Below are 12,870 nucleotides of genomic sequence, written 5' to 3' on the forward strand. Positions count from 1 at the left end.
CTGCTTTAAGAAAAAAAGCTTTAAAACAACCTGAACTTCGTGATTTCCTTACTGACACCATGAAAGATCTTAAATCTAATGGCTATATTGAGCGTGCGGGTGAAGCAGGAAATGTCAAGGGATTTGAATGGTATTTACCATACTTTGTGACGTCACAATTAAAAAAGCGCATTGTTTACTATGGCAAGTCTGAATTTCGAGGAACTTGTGTTAATGATTTAATGTCTTCTTGTCTTGACTTGTCTGACTTGTTAAACCCTCTGGCAGATGTCTTAGCTAGATTTCGGCTTGAAAGATTTGGTTTCGTGGCCGATATGACCAAATACTTCTTTCACATTTTGGACTCTTCAATTCGTAAGCCCAATTTTATTGAACTGCTTACGTACACAGGCAGTGCCGTTCGGATCGTGAACGAACGCCCTTTGGTACCTTTGAGTGACGACCCTAGGGATTTTACTGTCATCACCCCTGCCTCACTTTTGACCCCATAATTAGACCCATACTGTGCTGTTGGGCAACCACATGATCGTGACCAATTAAGAAGGGATTATCGATTCAATTTGTCACTTTCTCAGCAGTTTTGGAATAAATGGATCGATTTTTACTTGCCAGGTTTTCAGGGCCGGAAAAAATGGCTAAAAATGGCCGAGAATTTGGAGCCTGGTCAACTTGTAGTGGTAGGTTCTCTCCAAGACATTGGTAAACGTGGGAAGTATCAACTTGGGAGGGTGCATGAGGTAGTTCCACAAATTAGGAAAGGGAAGCCTGTGGTTCGTAGAGCCAAAGTTGCCGTCTGCAACTATGATGAGAGTACGGGGAAAGTGAAAGTAGACTACGTGTTGAGGGATATTTCGTGCCTCGCCCCCGTAAAGAACACCTAAGTGTTAGGGTTTGAGCCTGGTTTTGTCTGCGGTGGCCGATACTTGTCTGAGCCCGGAACAGTCGGTTATTATCGCAACTATTGTATATAGCGTCATTTAGCGTGTACCTATGGTACCAATTTCATGTATCGTCGTGTTTATTCTTATTGCTGTTCATTCTTTGCATGCCCTTTGTATTTGCGTATTAACTTAAACGTGAGTGATTCAAAAAATTTGTGTATCGTGTGTTTTATTCATTGGCTCACGATTGTCCTTCAATTCTTTTTTAGTTATGCCATGTTAGACTGTCATAACTAGGGGCCGCTATGTTACGGCCAATCTCTGTACAAATCAAACGTCATATAAAACCGTTCAAGTCTACTGAATATTACGTCATGGAAGTTGCTAGAAAATGTGCCAAAATTGCACCATCGTTCATAGACTTGTGTCAAACTTGTTTGGACTTGTTTGGGCCTGTTTAAACAGGAAATATTACATCAGCTTTAAACACCTGTTGGAATGACTTCATAATTGTCTTTCATTTATTGCGTCACAGTACTGCATACGTGAATTTGAGATATTGCTATCTATTCTGGTCATTCGTAAAATGATTGTTTGAAAGTTGGCCGCACATTTAACTGTTGGCTTAGTGCTTGCTAGCTGGACAAAGGTTCCGTCTTTTATCCAAGTAATCTGTTCTGTAGTGACAGTTTTCAGTGGTGTACGCGTTGCACCCCCTCGTTTTCGGTAGCCGTGGGCTAATTTTTACAGAAATACACTTTTTGAAAAGAAGTTCAAGTGTGTGTTTCTTCGGTCATTATATGCAGACGAAAGGATCCGGGAACTTTAAGTTACAATTTTCCCACGAAGAAATTATGGTTTACCGCTGTGACCAGCAAGTAACACTGTGAAAAGACAACTTCTGGATTTTGTTTTCTTGATCACCAAATAAGAACATCCAACGTTCCAAACGTAAGCTAAAGTTATAAAGTTTTGAGATCTATGAAAGTCACTGCTTGCTGAGTGGCGGATATAAATCTTGAAAAGACAACTACAAGTAGGAGATAGTCATTTTTCCTCTCATAGCCTGCATTTGCTTCCTTGAGATCTTTTTAATGCTTTAGCAAAAGCTACCCTGCTTTCTGCGATTGACAAAATGTCCTTTGCAACAAATTGGGAAGCCTACGTAGCTTATCTGTAAACTTTGAAGAGTAATTTTGTAGTAAAAATTGTGCTAAATTAGATTACTTAAAACATTTTTTGTTGGAACAAAAAAATCTTGATGGAAAATAATATTCATAACTTTCGTTCGTAACGAAGACAATAGTAGGCCTCTACCAAATTCCTGAATCAGTAATATTAGTCTTCGTATGTGACGTCTAGTTGAATTATTTCAATCTTGTAATCAGAAATGGAAAACATAAAGCTGACGTGACAAACAAAAAAGAGTCACTCTTTTACACCACATTAAGCCAACCTGCTTTCTCTAATTTTTATATTTTTATTCCATTTGATAATGTCTACCGTGGTCTACTGGAATAGTTCCTAGTCTCAGTTTGTTCAAAAACTTAAACAGAGCATTGTTCGAAACTAATCTATTTAAAAATTTAATTTGATGTTAAAACTGTTTTTTATAGAACAGATTTGTTTCGTTTGGCTAAATAATGTTCGATGTCTTCAAGACTATAGCAACGTTAAGCTGAAAATTCATAAAACCAACTTACCAAACGTTATCTACGGAAATAGGCTATAAAACGACTGGTCAATTTACGGTTGAACAACGGAAAAGATGACGTCACAAACGACAAGAAAAAATCAAGTAACTTCTTGCGTCAAAAAACACAATGACACTAAGGTTAGTGAAAGACACTTTACAAAATGTGCTAATAGAATCGCTGCGCAACTTGATCAGGCCACCGTAACCTGATGCAATAAAAGATTGTCTAGTTGGTTCTTTGACGAGGTAAAAGCTTACCAAACGAGCGTCGAAAATGTCAGAAAGTTTGCTGGGACCACATTAGTTTTTCCACTCATGCTATATCAAAATAGCCTACCTAGGTAGACACGACGACTTGCACATTATTCACTCTAACAAATGTATTTCTTACAGCAATTAACATACACCTGATTTATGATCAACAAGAAATAACAAGGTAACCCATTGTAACCGAAATTCCTGCACTTTAGAGTTTGGACTTCTGGTATTGTGACCGAAGTTCTTGTATTTTCTAAATCTAAATAGTTAGTCTCGAGTACGCTTGTTCTCATTATGCCGCTTCTTCGTTTTACCGGAACCTTGCGATGTTATTTATAGCAACTATTATTTGTCGATTCGATAGTCGGAATAAAAATATAATGCTAAACCTTAATCGAACATAAAGGAACGATTTTTCAAGCTTTGCTTTTTGCAACTGTTCAAGAGATTCAAAATAACTTTTGTCAGCGTCATTTAGCGGATGGTAGAATTCACAGCCAACTACACTCTATGTACAAGCGGAAATTTTCTACTGTTAAACCAAATGATTGAAAGTTTTTATACAATAGACAGATAATCGATAACAGCTTAATAAGATTGAATTGCATAATTCAAAAAATAACACATAAAATAAAATAGCTACATAACTTCAAACGTTTTCGGCAAAACTTTCTGCCCTCGTCAGGAAAATACCTTATTTCATCTAAACAAAAACAAATATTCGTGAAATGTTAATAATAAATGACTGAAAATAAATAAAACTGCATTGATCTGCGTACAAGCAACAACTGACGAACAAACACAAAAGGTGGTAACAATCTGTCATAAACTATGCGGGAGTGTGGTCATGAGACAAGATAGTGAGCGGAACAACATAAAGGCAATCAAGAAAAAAACCACTGAGCAACATAAAACAAACGTAATCTAATACAAATTCAACAGAAAAGATGCCCCTCCAGCGAATAATTGTTTGTTGAGCCTGGGGTTGTGCTGCTTTATTTGGAGTGTCTCATGAATTTTAGTTTCAAACTCTGATTGACAGTTGCGAATTATTTTGAATGAATCCAATGTAAATTGGATGTCGGAACAAATACTGCAGTCCTAAATGTGATCTTTAATTGCACTGTGTTTGTTGATGTCTTTTAAATTTAGGTGTTCTGTTGCTCTAGTAACCAAGTGCCTTGTGGACATCACATACCTATAGTACTGTAGGTATGTCACGTTCGTGTCACACGAACAAGCGAATTTGTAGACAATGTTGGAACGAAGAGACTGCGGAACGGGAGATTTCAAAGAAAAATATGTACTTATTTTAAAAGTTTTGTACAGAGAAAACTGTCGATGTCAAATTTAAACTGAAAGAGTTTAGATAGTTTTTTAGCGTATACGAGTGATTCCTTTCCTAGGAAAGGTATGGTTATAGAGTTTTGGAAATTTATGACGTCAGTATTTGGTGAACATACTGAATTGAAACGTTGTAAAACCTTATCAAAAAATTGCCTGGAATATCCATTAGCACATAACATAGATTTAATTTTGGCGATTTTATTCAAGTAGTGGTATTGGTCTGAGCAGATAGAACGAGCACGATTAAGCAAACCTATAACCAACCCAAATTTCCATTTCAAAGGACACACTGCGTTGAAATTTAATAGTAATCCAGTGTTATTAGGTTTTCGCCAAACCTATGTGTCAAAAGTACTTTCGTTAATCTTTAGTTCCACATCCAAGAATGGTATAGTTTCTCTAGCTTTTTCCACTGTGACTTTTATGGTTTTATGTTGGGAATTTAGCACATTTAGAAAAGTTGAGCACGAATCTTTATCATCAAAAATAGCAAAAATATCATCTACATACCTAAGATAAAGTTTCGGATGGAAATCTTTAGACTCTTCAAGAATTTTCGTTTCAATATGTGCAAGCAAAAATTAGCAATGGTAGGGCCTAATGGAGACCCCATTGCTACGCCATCGATTTGTTTGTAGGCCTATAAATTATTTTTATACAAAAACATGCCTTGTGTGGCTAACGTGAGGAGTTTAATGAAAATTTCTTTATGAAGTTATGTAGGCCTAGCTATTTTATTTTATGTATTATTTTTTGAATTATGCAATTCAATCTTATTAAGCTGTTATCGATTAATTATCTGTCTATGGTTTTCAAAAAGTATCTCTCTACCAAAGCTATACTTTTATACAATAATAAACGATTAATAAAAAATAAGGATATTTCTATCACAAATATGCTTTGTTATCAACTTATCAGTGCTTCAAATGCGAAAAATTTTAACGTAGCCGTGTAGACTGTACTATAGAGTAGTGGTGTGGTCATTAAACTTTTTTCCTTGTCACGCACTTAATGATGGAAATATCAGTACCTTTTATTTATTTTTTGTGTTTCCAGCCTTCGTCTTGACTAAATCATAGTCATATGCTACAGTTTCGTAATAATGAGTTCAAATGCATACGGTATGTCAAGAGATATTATCTGTTCGATAAGCAGTTTATTGCCGCATTTGAATTTCGATAAGTTACGAAACAGAATCATTGTGGGAGGCCCTTGAAAAATTGAAAACAACGCACCATGGCGTCGTGACTCACAGTTTGAGAACCTTTGAAGTAGGTTAATTCATAAACTATGTAGAGTAGCCTTGCCAGGAAGGTCCAGGGGGTGCTTTGGACCCAGGATTTAGATAATTTTAGGAGCTCGGAACCTTTGTAAGGGGCCTGGAACATGAAGAAACCACAGCGTATTCTTTGGATACAAAATGGGCTTGTCTAACAAATGTCTTGATTTGGTGCCCAAGGATCTCATTGGTTCCGGGCCCAAAATATTATCTCAACGGCCCTGGCTATGTATAGAGGCACAGCTTTGTAGCCTATATTATTAGGCTACTATGAATTTATTTTCTTGATGCTGAGTGCCACGAAGGACAGTTGTGAAGCCAGAGAGAGAGCACTTAGTCACGTGTCCACTTCAAAAATGAGAATGAATTGAAATTTTCTAAAATTTTTTATCTCTTTTGCTCACTTAACCGCGCTGTATTTTTAACTCCCGCATATAGGGCATAGCCTACCGCATGCGTGTTTGATATTAGCAAAGAAATTATGCAATACTGTAACAATTTGATTATGTGCCTATCAAAAACTAAGAAAAATGCGAAGTAAAACATAGTTATGATTGGTTTGTGGTTTCAGCGGCTGTGGCATAATTTTGTCATGTTGAAGTGGCTACCTTCTCAAACCATGAGCCGCAAAACTATTAAAGTTGGACGGCGAGTGCCACTCAGTTAGCTTCAAGGTTTATTGAACGCTAAAGATTCAATAAATCATAGGCTTTTAAAGAAAGTAGCTTAAGTGTCATCAGCAAAAAAACTAGAAACACAGTTTGATATAGGCTTGGTAACATTTACGTTAGGCTGTAATAAAAAAGACAATAGGCTAATGCCTGCTTTTTTAAGAAGCGCTGTATACATGGGATGATCACAGAAATGTAGAATGTGTTCCTCCTCAGCGCTTTACGAAGCAGACAGTGTCAATGCCGCCGCATGAAGGTGCAATTGAGTAGCCTACCGTATAACTTATTATTACCCAAATCCATTCCATTGCTCAGTGCCAAGCAGGAGTTAGATTCAATAGGCCTACCATTTTTGAAAGGTATTTTTATGACCCAACAGAGTATCGAACTCATGCTTACTGATTCAGAGGCCGACGCACTAACCACCAAGCCACCGAACCGGTTAAAGTAGTCCTGGTGTATAGACCTTTGAGGAGTAGGCCTACATATTTTTTTAAGTGAAAGTTTTGTTGTACAACAACACAAATTGTTACGGCTTTTCAAATAAGAAAAAAGTAAATTATATTAGCAATTTCAAGAATGATTTGATTTGGTTTTGAATCTTTATCCTCGGACTCAGGGCCCGATTAACAATGAGGCACACGAGGCACAGGCCTCGGGCCCCTTGGTTTTGGGGGCCCCCAATTTTTTTTACATTAATACCGTAGGCGTGAAACTTGTTGTGCCAGTGTGTGCACAGTTGTTATTTTTGAGTAGGCCTAACGATTTCAAATTGTGTAATGATTCACACATCTCAGTATAGCGATACAGTTCACTTTCCTATACAGGAGCATAAAAAATGAAAGTCGAATCAAAGGTGATTTCTGTGCCAGTAGCTATGTCAATTTTCGGTGCTGGTTTAGGATCGGCCGCCTTGGTTAGTGACGTCACAAAAATCTGTGACGTCATGCAAAAAAACGCAACTACTTGTAGGAAGGGTGCAAAAACGCAGAATAGAAGTAAAAGCGGAAAGCCTATTATATTTGTAGGCATTATTATTGGTCTAGCACTAACTTAAACTGTTACTATTTTGTACCAATTCTCAGCAATTCATTTTTTACAATAAAAATACTTGCTTTATTAACGTAACAACTTTCACGTTTATATGTTATCTACAAAACGAGCAATCGTGGTTCAGTATAAGCCGCCCACAGTTTGCTGTGATCAATGAATACTGCCTCCACCAAATATGCTGTAGCTTTCTTATTTCTGCTCGGATTCTAACAATTTTCCTATCGTTGGATGGCATTATGCTTCATCTACCCGAATGGATTAATTGCCAATCTAAAGTAGGCACTATATTTATGTAGCGCTAACTTAAACTTTACTATTTTGTACCAATTCTCAGCAATTCATTTTTTACAATAAAAATACCAAACCAACACAAATTAAAAGAGTATGTCTTGTTCTATTAACCTAACAACTTTCACGTTTATATGTTATCTACAAAACGAGAAATCGTTGTTCAAACGTAACCGCTCGACGAAGCTTTTTTCCAATGCATTTTTCAAGGCGATTCGATCGTGGTTCAGTATAAGCCGCCCACAGTTTGCTGTGATCGATGAATACTGCCTCCACCAAATATGCTGTAGCTTTCTCATTTCTGCTCGGATTCTAACAATTTTACTATCGTTGGATGGCATTATGCTTCATCTACTCGAATGGATTAATTTCCAATCTAAAGTAGGCATTACATTTATGTAGCGCTAACTTAAACTTTACTATTTTGTACCAATTCTCAGCAATTCATTTTTTACAATAAAAATACCAAACCAACACAAATTAAAAGAGTATGTCTTGCTTTATTCAAATGTTAACTTTCACATTTATATCTAATCCACAAAACGAGCAATCGTTGTTCAAACGTAACCGCTCGAAGAAGCTTTTTACCAAAACAATGCAAACACAAAGCGATCAGTTTCCAGTGTTCATTACAAGCCGCCCACAGTTTGCTGTGATCGATGAATAGTGCCTCCACCAAATGTGCTGTAGCTTTCTCATTTCTGCTCGGATTTGAGAAATTTTACCATCGTTGGAAAGCACGATACTGCATCTATCCGAATTCATTGGTTGCAAGTTTAAAGTAGGCATTATATTGATCTAGCGCTAACTTAAACTTTACTATTTTGTACCAATTCTCAGCAATTCATTTTTTACAATAAAAATACCAAACCAACACAAATTAAAAGAGTATGTCTTGGTTTATTCATATGTTAACTTTCACATTTATATCTAATCCACAAAACGAGCAATCGTTGTTCAAACGTAACCGCTCGACTAAGCTTTTTTCCAATGCATTTTTCAAGGCGATTCGATCGTGGTCCAGCATAAGCCGCCCACAGTTTGATGTGATCGGTGAATATTGCCTCCACCAAATATGCTGTAGCTTTCTCATTTCTGCTCGGATTCTAACAATTTTACTATCGTTGGATGGCATTATGCTTCATCTATACGAATCAGTTAACCCTAATTCACAAATAAACACTGGAGCCATTAACTGATGGTTTAAACTTTACTATTTTGTACCAATTCTCAGCAATTCATTTTTTACAATAAAAATACTAAACCAACACAAATTAAAAGAGTATGTCTTGCTTTATTCATATGTTATCTTTCACATTTATATCTAATCCACAAAACGAGCAATCGTTGTTCAAACGTAACCGCTCGACGAAGCTTTTTACCAAAACAATGCAAACACAAAGCGATCAGTTTCGAGTGTTCATTACAAGCCGCCCACAGTTTGACGCGATCGGTGAATAGTGCCTCCACCAAATATGCTGTAGCTTTCTCATTTCTGCTCGAATTTTAACAATTTTACTATCGTTGGATGGCATTATGCTTCATCTACCCGAATGGATTAATTGCCAATCTAAAGTAGGCACTATATTTATGTAGCGCTAACTTAAACTTTACTATTTTGTAACAATTCTCAGCAATTCATTTTTTACAATAAAAATACCAAACCAACACAAATTAAAAGAGTATGTCTTGTTTTATTAACCTAACAACTTTCACGTTTATATATTATCCACAAAACGAGAAATCGTTGTTCAAACATAACCGCTCGACGAAGCTTTTTTCCAATGCATTTTTCAAGGCGATTCGATCGTGGTTCAGTATAAGCCGCCCACAGTTTCATGTGATCGATGAATACTGCCTCCACCAAATATGCTGTAGCTTTCTCATTTCTGCTCGGATTCTAACAATTTTACTATCGTTGGATGGCATTATGCTTCATCTACTTGAATGGATTAATTGCCAATCTAAAGTAGGCATTACATTTATGTAGCGCTAACTTAAACTTTACTATTTTGTACCAATTCTCAGCAATTCATTTTTTACAATAAAAATACCAAACTAACACAAATTAAAAGAGTATGTCTTGGTTTATTCAAATGTTAACTTTCACATTTATATCTAATCCACAAAACGAGCAATCGTTGTTCAAACGTAACCGCTCGACGAAGCTTTTTACCAAAACAATGCAAACACAAAGCGATCAGTTTCCAGTGTTCATTACAAGCCGCCCACAGTTTGCTGTGATCAGTGAATACTGCCTCCACCAAATGTGCTGTAGCTTTCTCATTTCTGCTCGGATTTGAGAAATTTTACCATCGTTGGAATGCACGATACTGCATCTATCCGAATTCATTGGTTGCAAGTTTAAGGTATGCATTATATTGATCTAGCGCTAACTTAAACTTTACTATTTTGTACCAATTCTCAGCAATTCATTTTTTACAATAAAAATACCAAACCAACACAAATTAAAAGAGTATGTCTTGGTTTATTCATATGTTAACTTTCACATTTATATCTAATCCACAAAACGAGCAATCGTTGTTCAAACGTAACCGCTCGACCAAGCTTTTTTCCAATGCATTTTTCAAGGCGATTCGATCGTGGTCCAGTATAAGCCGCCCACAGTTTGATGTGATCGGTGAATAGTGCCTCCACCGGCTACGTTTGAACAACGATTTCTCGTTTTGTGGATTAGATATAAATGTGAAAGTTAACATTTGAATAAAGCAAGACATAGGCTACTCTTTTAATTTGTGTTGGTTTGGTATTTTTATTGTAAAAAATGAATTGCTGAGAATTGGTACAAAATAGTAAAGTTTAAGTTAGCGCTACATAAATATAGTGCCTACTTTAGATTGGCAATTAATCCATTCGGGTAGATGAAGCATAATGCCATCCAACGATAGGAAAATTGTTAAAATCCGAGCAGAAATGAGAAAGCTACAGCATATTTGGTGGAGGCACTATCACCGATCGCATCAAACTGTGGGCGGCTTGTAATGAACACTCGAAACAGATCGCTTTGTGTTTGCATTGTTTTGGTAAAAAGCTTCGTCGAGCGGTTACGTTTGAACAACGATTTCTCGTTTTTTAGATAACATATAAACGTGAAAGTTGTTAGGTGAATAAAGCAAGACATACTCTTTTAATTTGTGTTGATTTGGTATTTTTATTGTAAAAAATGAATTGCTGAGAATTGGTACAAAATAGTAAAGTTTAAGTTAGCGCTACATAAATGTAATGCCTACTTTAGACTGGCAATTAATCCATTCGGGTAGGTGAGGCATCATGGTTTCCAACGATAGGAATATTGTCAAAAACCGAGCAGAAATGAGAAAGCTACAGCATATTTGGTGGAGGCAGTATTGATCGATCACATGAAACTGTGGGCGGCTTATACTGAACCACGATCGAATCGCCTTGAAAAATGCATTGGAAAAAAGCTTCGTCGAGCGGTTACGTTTGAACAACGATTTCTCGTTTTGTAGATAACATATAAACGTGAAAGTTGTTAGGTTAATAAAACAAGACATACTCTTTTAATTTGTGTTGGTTTGGTATTTTTATTGTAAAAATTAAATTGCTGAGAATTGGTACAAAATAGTAAAGTTTAAGTTACCGCTACATAAATATAATGCCTACTTTAGATTGGCAATTAATCCATTCGGGTAGATGAAGCATAATGCCATCCAACGATAGGAAAATTGTTAAAATCCGAGCAGAAATGAGAAAGCTACAGCACATTTGGTGGAGGCAGTATTCACCGATCGCATCAAACTGTGGGCGGCTTGTATTGAATACTCGAAACTGATCGCTTTGTGTTTGCATTGTTTTGGTAAAAAGCTTCGTCGAGCGGTTACGTTTGAACAACGATTGCTCGCTTTGTGGATTAGATATAAATGTGAAAGCTGTTAGGTGAATAAAGCAAAACATACTCTTTTGATTTGTGTTGGTTTGGTATTTTTATTGTAAAAAATGAATTGCTGAGAATTGGTACAAAATAGTAAAGTTTAAGTTAGCGCTACATAAATATAATGCCTACTTTAGATTGGAAATTAATCCATTCGAGTAGATGAAGCATAATGCCATCCAACGATAGTAAAATTGTTAGAATCCGAGCAGAAATGAGAAAGCTACAGCATATTTGGTGGAGGCAGTATTCATCGATCACAGCAAACTGTGGGCGGCTTATACTGAACCATGATCGAATCGCCTTGAAAAATACATTGGAAAAAAGCTTCGTCGAGCGGTTACGTTTGAACAACGATTTCTCGTTTTGTAGATAACATATAAACGTGAAAGTTGTTAGGTTAATAAAGCAAACCATACTCTTTTAATTTGTGTTGGTTTGGTATTTTTATTGTAAAAATTGAATTGCTGAGAATTGGTACAAAATAGTAAAGTTTAAGTTAGCGCTACATAAATATAGTGCCTACTTTAGATTGGCAATTAATCCATTCGGGTAGATGAAGCATAATGCCATCCAACGATAGGAAAATTGTTAAAATCCGAGCAGAAATGAGAAAGCTACAGCATATTTGGTGGAGGCACTATTCACCGATCGCGTCAAACTGTGGGCGGCTTGTAATGAACACTCGAAACTGATCGCTTTGTGTTTGCATTGTTTTGGTAAAAAGCTTCGTCGAGCGGTTACGTTTGAACAACGATTGCTCGTTTTGTGGATTAGATATAAATGTGAAAGTTATCATATGAATAAACCAAGACATACTCTTTTAATTTGTGTTGGTTTAGTATTTTTATTGTAAAAAATGAATTGCTGAGAATTGGTACAAAATAGTAAAGTTTAAGTTAGCGCTACATAAATGTAATGCCTACTTTAGATTGGCAATTAATCCATTCGAGTAGATGAATCATAATGCCATCCAACGATAGTAAAATTGTTAGAATCCAAGCAGAAATGAGAAAGCTACATCATATTTGGTGGAGGCAGTATTCATCGATCACAGCAAACTGTGGGTGGCTTATACTGAACCACGATTGCTCGTTTTGTAGATAACATATACACGTGAAAGTTGTTACGTTAATAAAGCAAGTATTTTTATTGTAAAAATTTAATTGCTGAGAATTGGTACAAAATAGTAACAGTTTAAGTTAGCGCTAGATCAATAATAATGCCTACAAATATTTAAAAATCAATAGGCTTTCCGCTTTTACTTCTATTCCGCGTTTTTGCACCCTTCCTAAAAGTAGTTGCGTTTTTTTGCATGACGTCACAGATTTTTGTGACGTCACTAACCAAGGCGGCCGATCCTAAACCAGCACCCAATTTTCTACTGATATTCAGTTAAAATAAAAGCAAAACATGTAAAACGTTGCACATAGCCGCAGTGCTGTGTCAAAGAGGGGGGGGGGCCCGGGCCCACCGTCTCAGGG

This window comes from Aplidium turbinatum, chromosome 8, assembly GCF_918807975.1.
Source record: "Aplidium turbinatum chromosome 8, kaAplTurb1.1, whole genome shotgun sequence".
Taxonomy (NCBI): domain Eukaryota; kingdom Metazoa; phylum Chordata; class Ascidiacea; order Aplousobranchia; family Polyclinidae; genus Aplidium; species Aplidium turbinatum.